The sequence below is a fragment of the Drosophila biarmipes genome, chromosome 3R, assembly GCF_025231255.1.
Source record: "Drosophila biarmipes strain raj3 chromosome 3R, RU_DBia_V1.1, whole genome shotgun sequence".
Lineage (NCBI taxonomy): Eukaryota > Metazoa > Arthropoda > Insecta > Diptera > Drosophilidae > Drosophila > Drosophila biarmipes.
Genome location: NC_066616.1, coordinates 10,539,438 through 10,560,274, shown reverse-complemented (window position 1 = coordinate 10,560,274; position 20,837 = coordinate 10,539,438). Strand labels below are relative to the sequence as shown.

Sequence of the window (20,837 nt, the reverse complement as noted above, 5' to 3'; positions counted from 1 at the left end):
CTGGCAATGAAAATGCAAATGGAAGACCCTTCCAGAGATCGGAATAATCGTAAGGCGAAGATTTGTCGGTTTGTTGAATTTCAATTCAAGGGCTTGTCACTTTTTGAGCATAACCAAGCTAAAAATGTGTAGGCTGGTTTTTCTCACTTTCTAATAGGATTTGGGCTAAAATAAACCTTAATTTTAATAGAAATATTAGGAAATATTCACATGATTTCGAGAAGGAATAGAAAAAACAAAACTAAAACCACTATTATAAAATTTAGTAATAAATCAATCATTTTAAAGTGGGATATTATATTATTGATCGCTTGTTTTATGTCAAGGAATATTTATTTTAAGTCTCAAAGTATAGGTTTTTTTTATAAGTTTGCGCTAATAATTATTATTTTCAAATAACTTTAATTTAATGACTTATACAAGTAAGGAACAAATGTCACTTCTTAACTCTTTATCTGCCATATATTTTCAATGATATTTCATTATTGATGAGTTCACCAAGGACTTCAGTCTGCGTCCAATAAAATTTTAATAGTTTTGGAAAAGCCCATAAATTTGCGAATTTCTGGCTAAGAAGTACTCTTAAGAAACCTTCAACCCTTCGCCTGGCTATAGTATATCCCCAAACTCGGTCCACTTTTGGCAGCTGCCGTCGCCACGGCTTATGCGCTGTTGAGGGCACCTTTGGCTTACACATTCCTCATCATCAGGCGATGCAGCACGCAAAAGAAGAAGTACCGAAAATTATGCCAGGCATTAATGAACGCTAAATTACCGAAGCCGCCGCCGCCGCCGCTCTCTTTATTATGTGACGATGTCGGCGGCCACAGTGGTTTCTGAAGCCTCTCCGTTGTCTGATGTCTGCTGTCTGCTGTCTGCAGTCTGTGTATCTGTATCTTTGACCCACTTCGGGCAGTTGTAAAAATTCAATAACAGAAACGGAAAATTAACTGAAAACGGCACTCGAAAGCTAAAAATGAAGCATTGATAAGACACCGGGAAAAGAAACACATAAATACATGGGCGGAGTGGGGAAGTGGAAGCAGCCAAGGCTGCAGCTCAGCACGATTTCTACAGCTGCAAACGAGACTTATTTTGCTGCTGCTTATTTTAATTTTTTCTTTCGATACTTTGGGATGCCCTTCGAGTGGCGAAGAGCCGAGCCGAAATCCAAGGAGGATTCCGGCGCTGAAGCACCCGATTTCCCCCGGCGGACACTGGCACACACACACCTTGCACCCATTTCCATGCCATTTCCATTTACGTGGCCGGCACAGCGAAACGTGAGCGGAGCGCCAAGAAGAGTGTTGACAACCGAAAGAGCCCGGGATCGGATCGGATTTGGTCTGGGTCTTGGTCTTGGTCTTGGACTCTTGGACTGCACAGAGAGAATTTTGGGTTACAGTTCGGAAGTGGTTTTGATGCAGAGTCATCAGTGCAAAGCCTATGAAAATAAAATGATCTTTGATAGTTAACTTAATTTGAAATAACATATTATGTCAAAAAGATTATAGAATGTTAGGACAATTTGTTATTTATTTATAAAATATGTGTCTTTACATCAATCAACTTCAAACTTTCTAAAGAGTATAGTTTTCCAAAAAAATATCCCTAAAATAATGGGCATCCTATAATTAAAATTTTTTTATTCGATTCCGAATTTTGTTCAGTGTTACAAAAGTTTTGGGTTTCTTGCTGAGGTCTAGAGGGTAAACCTGAGGAAGCGCTCCGCTCAACTCCACAGTGCGTGCGTACGTGATGCAATCAAAATGTTATTAATAACGCCATAAAGTAACCATAATTTGGATCATTAAAATGCACACATTTTGCGCTACGTGGACAAACGAGGCCCAAAACTCACAAAATAAACCTACTTAAAAAAAGTCAGCAAGAAGATAAAACGGGGTTAATGAAAAAGCTATGTTAACATATGCCGCAGGTACTAAATACTTGGGAAAACCAATCATATTTATTAACAGAAGTTTGAATACCCTTACTCAAATCGAAGAAGAATTATAATATAATATTTTAAAACAACCCAGGCGAGGTCAAGTGTCTGAATAACAAAGTAAACAAATGTATCTATTAAGTCAAAGTTAATTTTCATGTAATCCTGGTTAAGTGTTTGTTATTGAATCAAAACAAGGCCCAAAGACATTGATGCACCAATTTTACATCCATTGAGCACATTCCTTTTTAAAAGCCCCATAAAGTTCAAATGCTTCCACGAAGAGTATTAAAACCTTTTGGCAGTCATGTTCAAGTTTACGACTTTGACTTGGCGCCATCGTTTTTACAGTAGTTCAACTGGCTTAACTAAGCCCATTGACCACGCCCACCGCCGCCCACCTATGTGAAAGCTTGTGCTTTTTGCTGCCTACTCAACCGAAAACCCGAACTAACTGTGTGTGTGTTGAGTGTTGCAAGCCAAAGTTTGTTTGGCCAAAGTGGAGATTAGGGCCAGGTATGCGATTTGGCCAAAGGGCTACGACACCCAATTCAACGAACTTGGCCGATGGGCTGGGAAAAATTGATTGAGCAGCTTAGTAAGTGATTGATTGATTTTTATTTTGGTTAGCGGGGCTAGATCAGATCTATAATTGAATTGTAATGATTATGTTACTCAGAAAATCATAATACATTAACAGTTTGCATACCAATAGGTAAATGAGCAATTTCTTTAGAGTTTAACCTGACCACCGTTGTTCAGGTTTTTAATAGCTAAGAAAGGAAACTGTAACGATGGGAAAATGGCGCAGATTGTGTGTTCCTTGTTCTGACTGCCATTTAACGACCTGTTTTCCCTCTCCTCTCCTCGGCTGCTCATCAATTACGATCACATTCTCTGCCTCACGGCCACTTTTGCCCAATTCAAATGCAACTTTCCCATAAGCCAAATGGATGCTCCACAAAAATTTCACCTAACTCAGACACACACAAATACACAGGAGAAAAGTGGGGAAAATGTGGCGAAAATAAAAGTAACATCTTCCCATAAACGCGTTGGCTGGTCAGGCGAACTGTGCCGTTTTTATTCGGGAAACTTTTTCCTTGTGCTGCTGTGGGAGGGAAAACCAAATCAATATTGATTCTGGGCCCTAAGGTCTTTGGTAGTTTTCTGAAATTGCCTGGGAGAAAGGAACGTTGAGCTGACGCAATAACAAAAACTGTTTGCTGGAGGAAAACAATTTTTCCTATCAAAAATTCAACTAAAAGATGAAGATTAACCTTTTTTTGTTATATAAATTCCTATGTTAATTAGTTCATCAAAATGTAATATTTATAACCTTTTAATAAGACACGGCTCATAAAATTTGTAATAGAACAAACAGAAATGTAGTTAATATAGGAATTACCTTTATGAAAATTAAATTTTAATAATATTCCCCTTATTTTTACAAACCCAATTTTCCATTGTGCGCCTCGTTTGGCCAGAACTCTGCGCACACATTCAGTTTAATGTCGGAAAAGCTCTTGCCATTACCTTGCAAATCCCCTCTGGAAAATGACAGCAACAACAATGCACACATGCGGATGCTTGCTATCTATGAGATACTTTTTTCTTTCTCCCCCTTTCTGCGTTTCTTCGGGGAAGTTTTTGGGTACAAAGAAAGCGTCGGGCTGATAGGCAGCCAGCGGCGTATTGTTTCAGCTCATAAACTATTACATAAAAAATTGAAAGCAGGCAAAAAGCGAGAGAAAGAGAGCCGAGGTGTAGTAAGGTAACAAGAAATTTGTTCGAAGGAGAAATCATTAAAGACAAAGTTGCAGATAGAGAAGGCACCACACGTTTTTGTTTTTTTCTGTTGATGCAGGGAAACAAAAGCAACAAAATGCAAAGTTGCTGATAGGAAAAAGAGAGAGGGAGGGAGAAAAGGAGACAAAAGCCAAGTGAATGGTATATTGCAGTACACTGTAAAAAACCACCTTTTTGTAGACCTGTTTTGGGAGTTTTTAACAATATTATGCTGTTCCTTTCCAGTGAGGTACGAAAAACTGAGATTTTTGTATCCATGTAGTGGAAAGACGCCAAAGCATACTTTTAGGCGTCGTTTAGAGTGATTTCATATCTCTAGTAACTGAGGGTCTAGTAACTTTCAAGGTAATAACTTTGAAGTTTTTTAGAGTCCTCCAGTTATGATAAATCAAAATTTGAAATTTCTGGTTTAATTTTATCACGTTTTGAGGATGGTAATTAATTTGTATTTTTCCCGTGTAAATTGGGGGTTGGGAAATCGTTATGCGGTGATATGCTCAGGCGATATCACCAAACCAAGACACAAAAACAACACCAACAATTGAGCCCGAGTTATGTTTATGACAGTTGTCAGTTGTTGTTGTTGTTGTTGCACTTTTCGCCGCTGCTTTCCATTTTCGGTTGCCTTCATATTATTCGCATGTGTTTGAAGCAAATGCAAATTTGTGCAGCGATGCGTTTTGCCAGCGTTTAAAGTCGCGCGTGAAAGTCGCCAGCGTCAAACGCCAAGTTAATAATAGTTTGGGCCCCTCTCCAGTCACTCCAAGTTGGTAATGGTGCAGAACCGAGGCTTGAAAGCAAGACGAGGAAGCTGGGATAGTGATTTATTTATTAGGGAAAGCAATTTTCATTTAACTTAAATTAGATATTAGATTCTATTGGTAACAAAACAACATTTTTAAATAGAAAAGCAGCAAATATTTATTCTTTCCCCAAATAAAAAATACAAGGTACTTTTTTCTTAACCAGTATTACTAAATAGAAGAGCAGAATATTCTGAGCCATTTTTCGAATGCTCCACTTTGTGCGCTCTTGTTGATTAATTTTGAATGCCAATTAGTGACCATTCAGCAAATCTGTGACCAATTTCGCCCGTCAATACAATTTTCCCAAGTTTTTCGTCACAGTTGTTTCCAAACTGATTTTCTCTCCGCCATCGGCTGCACTGCTCTAATGTTTTGCTGCGGTCGAAATTGTTTTTAGCCACGGCTTTTGCAATTGTTGCCAGGCAGAAATCATTTCCAAAGGCCATTCAACGGATCGCCGGCACTAAGTGTGTTGTTGTAGCTGCTGTTGTTGTTGCCGTTCCATTGGCGTGAAATTTGTGTGAATAACTCAAACAGCCACTATACAACATCGCTGGTGCGGCTGCTGCTTTTCACTGTGCGATCCAAACTATGCCTATATGAACGGGGTCTGGGTCCGGTCTCTGGCCGTGAAACTGCCGTCAGTTGGCCAGTTTGTCAGTTAGCCAGTTAGTCAGTTGCTCAATTCGACAGTTTCCCACTTAGCCAAGCAGAAGCAGCCGCGGCACATGGGCTTTTCGCCTTCAACTGGGCCCAGTCCGTCCTCCATTTGGAGATTATGCGTGACTATTTATTGTTTCAGCCCGAATTATTCGGATGCTTGAAGCCAGCCGCTAAAGTGGGAAAATAAGCTGGCTGATTAACGTATTTGTAGATACTCTTTCGGGAACTGAAGTGTGAGCAAAGGAACTTAAATCAATGAAAATACTTTCTAAAATGTACAAACTATATTTTATTTTACTTATTCTTTAAAGATACTTTAAAGTAAGTAAAGCAAATGCCATCAATCAAGTGTTTGTTCTTTAATATGTTTAACTTAAATATTATTAATACCTGAGATATATTTCTAGGAATCGTGTAACAAGTTTAGCCCTGCTTTTTCAGCACATTATCATCCAGCATTATTTTAAATAGGCCTCAACAAGCCGAGGATCTAACCAGCCATGGGCCAAGTAACGCGAAGAGGCCTAAGTCGCGATGAGACCCTCAATACGGCCAAAGTAAACTCAACTTTCGATGGTTTTTGGGCTAACCAAAGTCGGGGAAAATGCTGGTGTGTCTGTGCGAGGGTCTCATCGGCGATCAGATGGAAGCCATAACCGGGCTCGGATGCCCTAAAAGTCGCACATGACAAAAGGCAAGGGCCCGAGACGAAGATAGACGACAACTGGACAGCTATGGGCCAACGCCTAGGCCCGAATGACAAACAACCCTGCTCCCCTTTCCCTATAAATACCGGCGTATCCGTATCTATTTCTCTATAGCGAGGGGACCCTGTCAACTTTGACGTGTGTTGTGTGATGTCTGGCTGGACTGTTGCCATTGATTTATGGCGGGATTAATATCACAACTCGAATGTATCTCTTTTTTGTACCTTTTCGCCTTACCTTTTTACACACATTTGAGTTCATGTAGATTTCTAAATGGATTTCAACTTTGGGCTAATTTCACTTTGGCATGTCGTCGTCATCATCGTCGTCACAAAGTGATTTCATATTTTTTTTACGATATATTGCTCCACCAAAACGCCTCATTCGCTTCATCTGGATTCGGTTCGGCGGGCGATTATTGATGGATTCCTTACTTTGTTGAGGATTTTCGGTGATTCTGCGTCTAAAGTTTTTTAATGTTTTCGAGCGGAGATTCTGAGAATACGATTTGGGTTATGCATCACTGAGGGTCTCTTAAGACATTTATTACCTGGGCTAATTTTTATGAGCCTCTCAAAGATGTTTTTAAATGCATAGATCATAAAACTTTGAGTCCTGAATGGAGGCGAAGGGGTCATATATTTTAAGTAGCTATAATTGGTTGCTATTTCAAAGAGTATTCTCAAATTTGATCTTTATTAATCGGATTATATCTCCTTTTTTATCGTTTCAGGTATGTAACTGGGTTCCCTGAAAGGCCTCGTATCTCAACTTGCAAATTCAGGTCTTTTCAAGTCAAGGATACACTTAAGTCAAAACACACACGTTCTCCATTCCGCGTGAGTAATTATAATTTATTTAAATCGATTACGCTGCATTGCGAGACAAAAGGGAAACTCGATCGATTCGAATCGATCCGATCCGATCTGGTCTCGGGTGACCCATTTTATAGGCCCAGGCGCAATTATTCATTTATAACGACTCTAAAAAATGTCCGAAAAACGAGCGATAAGCAAACCAGTTGCGTCGATCGGTGAGTGCCCCAAATATCTGGAGTTATGTCGATATGTGATGAGGGAAAGGGTATAAGGTTACGAAATGGGGTTATCCTTAAAATAATACTGAAGTTATGATAATCAAACCAAAAGTAAAGGTCATAAAAATATGAATTTTTATTTCCTTTTAAATTATTGAGCCTAAATATTTAAATTTTTTCATCAATATGCAGTATATGGTGGAACTCATTTTTGTACATTTTTATGCTGATAAAAAGGCTTTGGCCTTGAGGTTTACCTAGAAAAGATACAAAGATACAAATACAAGGGCGCCACTGAGTTGCTTCTCCTCCTGCGGCATTAGGTAATCGCATTTCGGCCGAAAGCCACCGAAATTGGGTCAAAATTTTCACTCGAAAACTTTTGCCTCTAATTTGACAGACGACCGCATTTTGGTGGCATTTTTTTTTTGAGAAAACCCAACCATTTTATTTTGTGTCGTTTCCTCCTCGCTTCTACCACTTTTGTAAACTCTCGCGTTTACAATTTTAATTGCGGATGCGCACACTTTCGTTTTCGTTTCATTGTTGCTCTTGCTTTGCTATTGTTGTTGCCGCAGTGGTTGTAGTTTTTGTTGCTTGTCCCCACGCATTAAAAAAGAGAGGCCTACGGATAGTCCGGTGCTCTTTTCCTCAACTTTGGCGGCTGTGCAACTTCATTTTTACCTTACCTTTTTGCGGCTTTCCAAAAAAAAATCAACTGATGAAAAAAATATATAACCGCAGCTTACAGTTTCACTTGAGGGAAATCGCACCTCTCCCGCCCCTTGCGCCCCTTCCGCCCCTTTGCCGACTTACCTCACCTCTGCTATGACATAACCCAGCTTTGCCGCCGCCGCTGCGACTGTGGAAAGTTAAACAAAATTTGTTTGTCGTCCGCTTTGAAAATTTTGCAACTTGGAAAGTTGTATTTCTGAACACCGGAAGAAATATCACCGAAATTGGCCACAAATTGGCAAGGTTTTCGTAACAAAATTGGTCCTATATGGAGGGAAAATTGGGCATAACTTTTGAAACACTAAAAATACCACTAACCAAGGAAATGCTTGGAAACTTAAAAAGAAAACTACCTCTTTACCAAAATATTACTAAATATTTAATACCCGAATTTAAAATTTATCTATAATATTTTCTATATATTTTTTAGAACAATATTATGCAAAAAGTTGTTTGTAGTATTACTGCATAAAATACGTTTTCCCAGTGCATCCGTTGTTGTTTCTGGGGCAGCCAATTGAATTTCACATTAGCTGCAGTTGCAATTACCCCGCCGAAAAATCGAGAGCTGAAAAGGAGAAGAAAAATTGTGCAACGCGGTCGCACATTTAGAAAGTATCACACCGAGATCGATGTGGGCGCCGATCTACACTGCTCCTCTACTATATTCTCGCCTCAAACTTTCATTTGAATAAGCCGCTAACAGAAAGCACACACAATAAATTGAGATACATTTTTCGAAAATGTATCTGCGGCTAATAATAATAATCACTTAATTTGAGCGCTAATTTGTGACTGCTGCTCTGCGGCAGCTTCTTCTCTAATTCGGGCTCTTCCACTCACTTAATGACTTTCTTTCTCAAAGCGATCGCAGATCGCTGGCCGCGCAGGGTGAACTGTTTTTTGTTTTTTTTTTTTTGTTGGCTTTCCTCCCAGGGAAATTATGCAAAAACAATGGCCAGTCCCAAGAAAAGCTGAATGCAAATCGTCGCTGTTCATTTGAACAACAATTTCATTTGGGTTTTGAAAGTTCAGCCAGGGAAATTTACGAGCTGGCCAAACAAAAAGTTCCCGAGGGTCTTGTAACAATGCGGGCAGTTCGCTTTTTATACGCTACATTTTTCTTGAGGGAGAGTGAGTGGTTATTAGGGGGCGTGGGTTAACCAAAAGTGGGTGCCAAGTGTGGGAGAGACGGGTCTAAGGGTCCATGACATTTCGACACGAACATTCGTGCCACTGAACTATTGTTCACCATTTGATTTGTTGTTAGGGCAAATGTTATTTTGAGATGCATATTTGTGAGAGCCCAGGAAAAAGTCGTTTTAGTAGAATTTCGACTTTCAAATTGGATGTGGTGGCGCGTTGGATTACTTTCGATAGATGTCATCTGATAGGTCTTCAGGGGTATAACAGTTGTATAACAGAATGGATTTGCGGTTTTGTTATAGATATGCGTATTTTTCCTAAATTTATTTAGTAGCTATTAAAAATAATGTTAAGTCTCAATCACTTATTATCATTTTCATTATTTCGGACTCAAAAAAAATTATTTGTATTTTTATAACAGTTGTATAACACACAAGTTTTGGTCTTTCCGCAACGCTGGTGCCTACTTGATTTTGATGCTTACAAAATAAGCTCAGGTCTTAATAATTTGTATTTATTTTCTAACTTTTGTACTGCAAATTAGAATTTTTTAAATTTGTTTAGAACAGTATAACAGAACTTATTTGACTTTTGATCTTAAAAATTACTAACCCCCTAAATAAGTTTCTAACCTACAACTTCCCTGTCCAACTGTTATATTTTTATAACACTTCCGCGTTCGAGGTGTAGAAACACTTTTAGTGGCTCACTTTAATTATGCAATTTATGCAAATGCCCCTCCATTCACACCCTCTTAACAGTTTTCACCGCTTATGTATCACAATTGGCCAACAGAGATTTATCTGCAGCTTAGCCCTAGCCTAGCCGCTAACGTTAGCCATTAACGCCACCCGCTGTCCCGCTCTCACTGGCCCATTACAAATTGAATTTCCATTCGCTGTGCCAATCAATTTCTCGATGGCCCGAAAGTTTTGACCCCACTTCCCTCGAGGGCAGGGCGCCGAAATGCCGGAACTATCGGTGGCCTAAAAAACAAATTCATGCACTTTTCCCCCGCATCTTCGAGCTGCGATTTCACTCGAATTCGTAACACCCAGCCAAGGAAAAAAGGCCAAAACAAGAAACGAAGAGAAAGACCCTAAAATTTATACATTTAAAGCCGAAAAGACACAGAGGGAAACGAAACATATCGAGCCACCCGCGATTTGTGTGTTGTATACCCAAATCTCACCCGCTATCACACACGACGCCTTCGAGAAACTCTCTTTTCGCTGCTGCCCGATTATCTACACCTTTCACCTTTCACGGCAAACGATGCTCAACCTTTGTTGTAGGTCCCTTTTTGTTTTTATTTCTCTCTCAAACGCCGCAAACACTAAATTCGCTCGGCTCCGAAGCCTTTCTAATTTCAATTGTCTTTTAGCTTGTGCGATTGTTGTGCAATCGAATTAATTGTGCAGCTCCCCCTGGACCCCTTCCCTCTCACTTGCACACACATGCTGCCCTCTTCTCTTCCTCATTCTAGGAGCGACATTTCGCAGCAGCGCCCACAAAAAATAAAAACAAACAGATAAACAAAAGGAAAAGATACGCGCATTACATAAACACTGCGAGGGATTTCCACACCAAAAACAAAAATTAGTTTCACCTCTTTTTCATGGCTTGGGCTGTAAAAAGCGCAGCAAATTATAAAATAAGCACAGCCGAAAAAAGAGAGGCCAAAAATAAAATTGAAGACAAAAAATGGACAATTTTATCTTTCAATGCGCGAGAGTCGCCCACAGCTAGCTGAGGCTGCCGCTGGAAGTTGCAGTTGCAGCTGCCGTTGCATTCGCTTTTTTGGCCAGCTCAGTTTTTTGGTAACTTCGAAAAAATTGAAACCAAAATATACGATAAAGCAACAGCAACAAATAATAAACAAGAAGTAGGAGATAGACTTGGGAGTGAACGAAGTGGGGAATACTCTAGGTTAAAAATATATACATCTGAATGAAAAGTTCAAAGATCCAAAGCTTAACCTATTGGCAGAACTTTAAGCATAATGTCTTTAAATGTTCTTTGAAAATATTAAAAAATATATATTTTTTAGTGGTTACTATTTGATAATAAAAACTATTTATAAAAATTTCTAAACCGAAAAATATTATAGTATAAAAAGTATTCCTAATAGCCCTTGAAAATTGTTTTTTGAGGAACTTTTTTTTATCAGATTCTTAAATGAACCACTTTTTTTTGACAATTTAGAGCCTTTAAATGTTTTTTCTTTTACACAGTAGTAACAAATTGTCTAAAAAAATGTATAATATATGGAAAATAGAAACGAGTTCCTGGGACATAAATTAATTACATTTCCTTCTATTTATGGCCAACTTGGACGGTAAATAATACTACCCACTGCATTGGGTATCCCAAAAAAACGGCAAAATGACAAAACGTAGCGACGCCGTTCGTTACCTATTACATAACAAGCGCGACGCGTTTTTTGTGCAAGCCTCGTCGCCGGCGTCGCAGTCGGCGGCGGTGGCGGCGTCGCCATATGGCCCCAAAAAAGGGGGCACGACAGCGGCAGAAAAAGCAAAAATAAAAAGCAGCAACAAACGTAATAAGCGGCAAACACGAATGAGCCGCAAAAACAAAACTTGGCTTAGTTTGATCGAAGCCGAAGACTCCGAGATCCGAAGACTCCAAGCAAGCGATGACGAAGACGAAGTCGAAGACTCTCCCAGAAGACCGAGCACTTTTCGACTCTTTTTCCGCGCGGCTTTCTTTTTCTGGGCTCCACACTCACAGAAATTGTGGCTTGCATCTCTTTTTTGGGGGGATTGTCCTAATTTCGCTTAATTACACATGCAACAACAACAGCAGCCGATCTTCGCACGTTGTGCGTAACCCCCATTTTGTGTTATTTTTTATATTTCTGCTCCCCTTCTGCCAGACTTTATTTTAGTGTCCATCTATCTGGGCGGCTCTCCAAACCTTTTCTTGCCCTTTCTTTATGTAACCGCTGCTAAATGTTTGTCCGCACACAGTTTTCACTCTGCCGTTTCGAAAATTTACGTTTATTTACAATTTGTCTTCATTTAGGGCGCCAGACGCAGACGCCCAAATTGTATTTAATTTTTGGATTTTTTTACCATCCATTGTAATGTTGACTCTCTTAACTGGGCCTTGACGCTGGCGATTGCCTTTTTGGCGTTTCTTTTTCACAGTCTCGTCTGGCTTTATTTGACCAACAGCTGATTTGAAAGTTTTTCGATGGTGGACAGAAGTGAAGTAGTGGTGAAGATCGATGATTTCGGAACGGAACTTACTATATCATATTATATAAATAAGTACCAAAGTTTCCCTAATATAAATCACTAGCCTTAATATACAGATGTTTAATCTACTACTTATTTTTTCCTTGAAACATTCTCCTTGGGAATACCATTTGTCATCGCTATCATTGCTATCAGTTTGCCAAAATCGACTTTTGACTACTTCAATGAAATTTGTAATCTAAAATTTCCGATTATTTTCAAGACAGCCTTGAGTTGATAAGGTTTCTGCCACTCTATAAATTATTGGGAATTTCTACGGGCTAGACATTGTTTTCACTTTGCATTTGAAACCTTTTAGACAAAACCTAGCCTCTCGGGCAGTGCCCATAAACAAACTTCTCCGTCTCGGAGACTCCTTTCCAGCGAAAGCAAACAAAGTACAAGCCTTATTACCAAGAAGTCGCCGGGGAAATTGATAGCATCTCGAAATCACTTAACCAAGCTCCTCAGACTGAACACAAGCCACCCAAGAAGCAAACGAACAAGCCAACAACCTGTGGCTAATTTTACACACTAATTACAAGCTAAATGCCCCGTAATAAGAATGATAATAAAAAAAGGAAAATTAATTACCCGCCGCCTTAATCGACGCCCCGGCAAACAACAGAGCCGCAGACGGGTGTCAAAGGTCAGCTTCTTCAGGCTGAGGGAATTAATGGCCGGCAGCACCGGCACGGTAACAATATAAAAAGGGAAACCGAAGGAAGCCCTGGACCTGATCTGTTTGGATTACGGCAACGACTGTTCTGAGGGCCAGGGAAAACAATTAAAGCGGAATAGCGACGGCCATAAAATCCATAAAGAGGCTAACAAGAACGGGAGGGGTCGTTGCGACAAGCAAAACGATTCTACTTGTTGGCTTTGTTGTGCCTTTAGTTTTAAGGTTTGTTCTTGGCCGCCTCCGCTGGCCTGGCTCTTTGGCCTCTCCGGGTTTTGGCCAGCGTTGGTACCTTGGCTCGTTTCCAGTCAGATACGGTGCGTTTAAGGGTTACGTTAAACTAGAGGTTACTCTTGAGATTACAAATAAACCCGCCGTTCAAAGATCTTTTATAAGAAATCAAAGGTAACTCTGGTCAACCGGTTTAATTCATGCAAAGTCGGTGGTAAATAGATGACACTTTATTATAACAAGTCTTAAAAGCTAAAGTTTAATCTAACGATTAAAAATATTCCTTTCGTATTATTCCTATTTAACTAACACAAACTCGCTGCTAAATGGATGATACTCGATAATAATAATAAAACCTAATCGTTTATTTATCCCCCTCAAAATTAATCATATCCATTTATTCCACAAAAACCGAAATTAATCTTGTCTCTAATTAGCTAATTTGAATGCTTGTCTTGCCTGCTTCCTGTAATCTTTGGCCGACAACACTGAACCTGGTCGGGAGGCTTCTGCGTTCTGAGTTCCCTGGGTTCTGGGATCTGTGGAACCGTCCGAGCGCGACGTCTGTGGTTCCAGGCCCCGGGTTTCGAGGGTTTGAGAGCCCACCAACGCCGCTCGATGATCGTGTGTGGCAAGAATCGTCAGCCGTCGCCGTTCTCGTTCCTCGAGAGTCGAAAACTGAGGCCGCCTCACATGTTTACTTTGTTCGTCTCCCCGTGTATATTGTATCGGTATACGCCATTCGCTATATGGTATATGCCATACGAGTGTGTTTAGGCTCTGCGCCTGCGCTTAACGTATACACATACTCGCACTTCACTATAAGCCATGTTTGCCCAGCTATAACCCGAAACCACTTTGGTGGCATTTTTTATTTAAATTATTAAAAACGAAAAAAAGAGGGTAAAACACGAAATTTTTATAAGAGCCGGTAAGGAATTCTTGGTGGATTTTTTTTCTGTTTATTAAGGCTCCTTCAAGTCGGCATTTGAATTCAATGCACGAAGGTTACAGTGGATGCTGGATAGGTTTACAGTAAGAAGCTTGAAGATAATTATGCAATTGATTCGGACTAGGTAAAATTGTATATACAACATAAATGGTTTTTTGACCAAACAACTTTAGATGAGAAGTAAAAATTGTAATTTTTTACCTTTCTTAAATATAAATATACTATATACGATTTATTGGCAACAAATATCTCTGATTTCAAGGCAAATACAAAACCTTTTCCTCCTTGAACAAAAAAAATCCTTGGTGATTTGCTCACCTAATTGATTTCCCACTGAATGGGTATTCACTGTGGTCCCCGTTTCCCTCTTCTTTCCTGGTCCCAGCTCCTCGGGCCACACACGAAGTCCACGATACACGCACTTCAAATTAGCCTAGCCGCTGATACACGGATACGGATTCAGATGGCCAGATACAGATACACAATCCACACCTGGCTGTAAGGTATTAAGACAATGTGATGTGTGTGTGTGTTCTGGCCTTCCGCCCTCCTCTTTGGGAGCTATCCATCACACATCCATCAGACAAAAGAGCAAAGGCAGCAGAAGATTGAATTATATGCCATTGAGGCGTAATTGTTAGAGAATTGTTTGCGGCCAAGAATGGAGATGGCGACGAGAAAGGGGTGGTCCTTGGTTGGCTGGTTGTTTCTTCTCCGAAGAGACCACACACGCAGAGCAGGGCAGAGTCTTCTGCAGACCCGTCTTGGTCTACAGCTACAGGTGCTAAGGTTTCGCGGCCGGAGGTCCCGGGCAGTTTGCCTATTCGGGTGGCACCTTTTCACGTTTAATGAGCGTAAACAAACGCCGTGGGATGCACATCTCCAGAACCAGAACCATTCCCCGGCCACTTGTACGACTTCTGGCCATTTTGCCATTCTTGCGGTTAGCAGCGGGATATACCTAGGCAGCATTATGTACTAAACAGCCTGGATGCCATTTTTAGCCGGGCCAAGATCGAACCCCCGAGCGAAACGACAGTTTCATAATTTACCTTCCACACAATTACCCAATGGGATGGGATGGCATGTTTTGACATTTTCGTTTGAGGCCCGAGATAAGATCTGACAAAATCCCATCCTGGGTGTTCTTCGCCTCGCTTTGAATGATCGCTTTGTCTCCAGTTTGGATTACCTTCGACTTTGTTTACTCTTCCTCTCCTCTGTTTTTTTTTTGTTAAATATTTTTCCTTGACGAATACATTGTGCGATGATCCCGAGTCTGGACAAATTGTGTATGCTAAAAGACTTTTTGCACATTTTACGACGTTGTGACATTGGCAATTTGTCTTTGCCTCCCGAGAATCCCATTTGGACCACAGGAAATGCAATCAGCATCTGGCTTACTACCTGTAAGACTTCTTTTCGACATCTCGGAATTATTGTATAATCCAAACCACAAAGGCAATAAAATTCGACCCAAGGCCAAGTGAAACTCACGGCCCGGCAACACTTTTCTTCCCCTGCCCATTAGCCGCCAATAAAAGCCGGGCCAAAATGGGTTTGGTTGGGTTACGAAAAAAACAGAGACAAACGCAAATACAAATCGAAACGGAGCGTACCCGAATTGTAAATCATTTTATGATTTATCACTGGACTAGATTTCGATAGGCGCGTGACAGGGAATGGGCCGGAAAAAAGCCGATCTCTGTTACAAAACATCGGAGCAATCAACCGAAAGCGATCAAATCGCACAGACTTCGACCAGTTTCCGATGGCTTTGAGTTGGGACATAAAACGACCTCAATTAGAGATGGGAAATTGTCAATAAGTGCTGCAATCATTAATCCAAACAAATACTAGTAATCACTTCTAATCACTTCGTTAAGCAAGGAGATTTTTCCTTATAGTACTTGTATTAAGTGGGCCATAAATGGTGTGAAATCAGTGGGTAATGGGTATTAAAGCAAAAAATAATGTCTTTTTAGTTAAACGAAAAGAAGTAGTCTAACATTTTTAGTAAATAGATTGAAAATCCCTAGAATTTATATTCCAATTAACAATTAAAACTAAAAAATAAATATTATATGACTTTATATAGCCTAAAATTGTATATATATTTTAACTTAATTTAAGACTGAGACTTTGTATAGGCCCAATAAATCATCCCAAGTTAGCCCCAGAGAATCGAAAGGCCCCAGGCCAGCCACAGCCCACGTTCCTATTAATCTCACTTACAAAATTGGCCCCTTAACAGATTTTACCCAAACAATTAACTCCCAGAGCCGTCGACGAAAAGAAAGCCCAACAAGGCGGAGGAAAAGGCAGCAAATCCGAAAAAGCCAGGCCAAGACGATGTCAATGATGACGACAAAGCGCAGATTTCTATGATCGCCGTCGCCGCTGCTCCTCTGTGAGTGTGTGAAATGCGGAAAGCTGCTCCAATCACTCATTTGTTACATGAGCAACGCAGGGGGAAAGAAATGAGGAGAAAAAAGAAAAAATAAAAAGATTGTGAAAATGTGAAATGTAAATTTCTCGTTGTGTTCAAACCGACAAAACCGAAACCGAACCAAAACGCCAATTGCTGCAAAGTGATTACGAAAAGTTGCTCTCGTCCCGTCTCTTTCCCTGCAGTCGCTTTCTCTCGCTCTTCGAAAAGTTTCACCCGCGGCACGAGTATGGAAGTTATATCCCACGGCAGCGCTTTTTTCACCATTCGGATGCCGTATCTCAATATCTCTTCGCGCCAGCCTTACAACTCCATTTCTCGCATCTAACGGATGCAACTCGATTCAGCCATCTCGTAACACGCTAATCGCTGGCTTAAATCTGTGCAGCCAAACGTTTTCTGGGCTTCCCTAAACCACCTCACTTCACTTCGAGGGCAATCGAATCAATTAACACTTTCGTCAACGCACCAAAAACGACCCACGCAATAATCGGCCGAGAGAGCAGCCTCCAGATTTGATTGCTTCGATTTGAGTTTTGTCATCTGAGGTGATTACAATGTTGCACCGTGCTCAAAATGCGGCCATAAATGAGTAATCGTCCATAAACGATCAAAGCAGTGTGTAAAATTGGTTTTTTTATGTTTTTTATACGACTTCATAAAAATTTAGACAGCTTGTAGGTTAGCCAAGATTTATATAATTGTCTTGGAAATGGTGCCGGTTTTTCAGTATTCCTAATTTTAGACTGATATTAAGTAGCATGGTCACACTTTTCTATAATAAACTAATTTAAATTTATTTTTAACTGTATGGTCACTCTACAAGTTTTTGCTTTATTAATATTTTTGCAAGCTCATTCAAATATTGAATCCACTGTAGCTGAGCAACGACAGCGCCCGCCTTGATTGAAAATTGGGTTATTGTCAGCGACCCATTGAAGCGGCAGGGGCGATGTTATTAAACTTTTGTTTTATTTATGGAAATTAGTGTCAAGTAAATCATGTGCATGAGCATTTTGCAATATCGCCATATACTACACACAGCGGCAGCCAAACACACTCAAACACATTGGAAAGCATTAGGCGAAATTTCTATTCCTAAAACAACACAAAAATCCATTGAAAATCGATTGATGATAAAGATAGATAGAGAGAGAGGACGAATATACGAGGGAAAAGAGCAGCAGGGGTCAGCTGGGCAATGTGAAAGTCCCAATGAAATTGAGACTCATTGAAGATTCAATGACCAAGTGGAAAGGTGAACCAGTTGAGATTGTTTAATGTTTCCGCAAAAATGGAAAGGAAGTTGAACCGAACGCCTCCAGTTGGCGGGGCGAAAATAAAATTGCCCAAAGGTCGCTGAACGTCCGTCTCCGCCGGCCTTTGATTTCAAAGATGAGCAAATCGCCATCAGACATATCCCCCCTTATAAAGGCACTGTGGCATAATTAGCCGAGTGGGCGGTGATAACTTTGAAATTGATCGTGATGATCGAGCGGGCACACTATAGCGAAATTAAAAAAGACCTTTCAATGTGGTTTTTATGAGAGATCGCCTTGGAATTTCGGTTGATTTATTGAGTGGACCGTGAACCCTTGATGGCAGTTTCTAAGATTTTATTGGCGAGATCAGAACTAGAACTGAAAACTTAAATTACTCATTAAGCTTTCTGTTAGTTCAGTTCCTCTGTGAATTTCATAATAAATTGAAACTAGCTAAAAAGCCGGCAATGACACTTTAAACCCCAATTGTATTGGTTGAAATTTGGGCTATAACTCAATTACCCAACCAATTTCACAAGCTGCCGACCCCCGCCCACGGGCCGTAGTTGCTACTTTCAACACCTCCAGCGTCGCAACTTCAAAGGGCGATGGGCTTATGTACCAAGCACCAGCAACAACAACATCTGCAGGGAGGGCCGCATTACTGTCCAATTTTCACACATTCTGGCAGTGTCAGAGGAACTGAGCTGCCTGCGACGAGATGCCTACGGACCACCTAACTAATGAGCAGGCAAGCACTCACTTACCACTTACCAAGCCGCACACACATGATTTGCGAGGCGGACAGAAGCTGAAACTGATGCGATCCGGACACGGGATATGGTCTTTGGTCGTGGGTCTTTGGTCTAGGGTCTTGGGTTTTGGGTATTGTGTGTTGTGTGTGGCCGCCGTGGCCCTAAAGGACACACACGAAGACCTTTTGGCCTTATGCTAATTTGCACGCCATAAATGAGACGAATGTGCCGAGTGGTGGCATGTGAAGTGTAGCTGCACTGGCCCACGTGTACTGAAAAAAAATTCCACTATGTCTTCCCAATGAATGGATAAAGCTGGTATATTTCAGATGATTTAAAGTAATGGTGCCCAAAGTAGTACTAAGATTTTCAAATGTTGGTTATTCATCATCTCTATATCATAGAAGGGCTAATCATCTCTTATTGATCAGCTCTATACCATAGAAGGTTCTATAACAGCGGTCGGTTCTTCTCTTTCTCTACCGCAACACTTACAGCGTACAACAGTCCATGAAAGAATTTCTAATACTTTAGCATTTGTATTCATTTAAAATTATTTACTACCTAAGAAAATACAATTTTTTTTAAAGTTTATAAAGTGTGGTTTTTTTAATACTTGAAACATTTAACAAAAGTACAAGTGGTGTACCAATCTTGGGAAATTTCTCTCTGTGCACACGAGAAGTTGTTGCCGCTGCACATGCGATTGTTGCAAGTGGAAAACTGCTGCGGCCTGCCATGGATCGGAGTGCAGAGAAGTGGGAAGTGGATTTGGAGTAGAGGTGGAGTGGAAACGCCGGCTGAACGAAAAATCTGCAGCTGGGTGGCCCCGCCAGGGTGTTCTGATGATGGGCGACTGCCAGCGACATGTGTTGCTGGTTCCTGTATACTCGTACTCGGAGTTGGATGGCTAATGCCACCGACAACGACAACGCCCCATTTGGATACACACAAACAAGCCGAGTACAAGCACAATGTGCCAGCGCCCCCCAAAAAATGGGAAAAATACGTTTGCTGACAAAGGACGACAGCTTGCGTTCCCCGGCGATGTGCGTCGATAGGGCGTTCCAATGTCAACTGTTCCTGAAGGAACAACAGGCAGGATGCACTCAGAAAAATAATGGTTTTTATGTATTTTGGAAGAAGGCTTTGTTCCTAAAATACGAAACTGTAGTAGTAGTAGCTTAACCGTGTTTGATCACGGTGAGATTAAACTGATTATCAATTCTTACAAAACTGATCTTCAGAACTGTTTGTTTTTATTAAGTTTCTATATTTACCCATTACGGGTAATTTGTTTAAAAAATCGTTATTTTAACTTCTTATATTTTTTATGGGATTTTATTATAAATTCTTTACTTAGATGTTCATAATGGCTAGTTTGCTTAAAACCAAATAGTTCATTGAGCTTTCAAGGACCAGAACCCAGTCCTGTAAGAAATGAAACCCGTGTTCTTCAAGTGTATGGAAATGGAGGCTATTCAGATATTGGTACCCATAGTCCTTGATGTCTTTCCCATAGCCCCGCATTTTCGATAGCCCTGTGCGTACGGGAATGTATTTCTGTACGCACACACGTGTGTGGATAGGAAGCCCTTGAAGGACGCGGCAGAAGGCTAGGTGGTCAAGGGGCGGGGGCCTGCGGATCGGACCGCCTCTGTGACCAAGTGATTACCGTTTATCGCCACGCCAAGGACCGCCGGCAAAAGTAACCTCCGTCCTGCGACCACACGCGCACCCACACTCGGAAGCGCGTATACGCAGTGTACGCCACACACGCGCAACCATTTATCAGCTGGCCCTCAACGCCGTCTCCCTCTCGCTCTCTCTGACTTGCTCTTGCCCTCTCTCGCTCTTTGCACTTGCGCCCGATTTTCAGTGTCGCTGGGTTCTCTCGCTCTCTCCAGCTCTCCCCCTCTCTCCCACTCGTAAGGTTGCTTCCTTTTGTGATACCCAGTGTTTGTAGAATAGAGCGGTGTGTCCTTTAAGTAGAAGGTATCTTATTGGAAGTTAAAAGAAAGAAAACTCTGGCATGTTATGTATTCTCAACGTTTAATGTTTAGTATCTTAGAAATCAAAGTCTTTAAATATTATAATAATGAAAGAATATATGGGATAGTAGACAAAAACGTCATCTTAAATATTTATTATTTTTATATATTTTATTTATTTATTTAAGTGGTCTAAACGGTGTAGACAATTATGTTATTCCTATTCTTTAACGTCCTAAGGACCAAATCTTTAAGTACTATGTAAAAATACAGATCTAAATGTTATCTTTCATGTGTAAAACGGTCCAAACTGTGTGTTATATACATACCATATATACAATTTGCCTAAATACTACCCATTTTATTGGTATAGAAAATATATTCTTTTAATCAAGGGCCACCTATTTG

General features: G+C 40.6%; 1 protein-coding gene across 2 annotated transcripts in view; it reads left to right on the top strand.

Moving 5' to 3' along the window:
* Positions 1 to 20,837, top strand: part of LOC108031325 (protein roadkill) — a 76,489-nt gene that overhangs the window by 41,139 nt on the left and 14,513 nt on the right. The window lies entirely within an intron of this gene.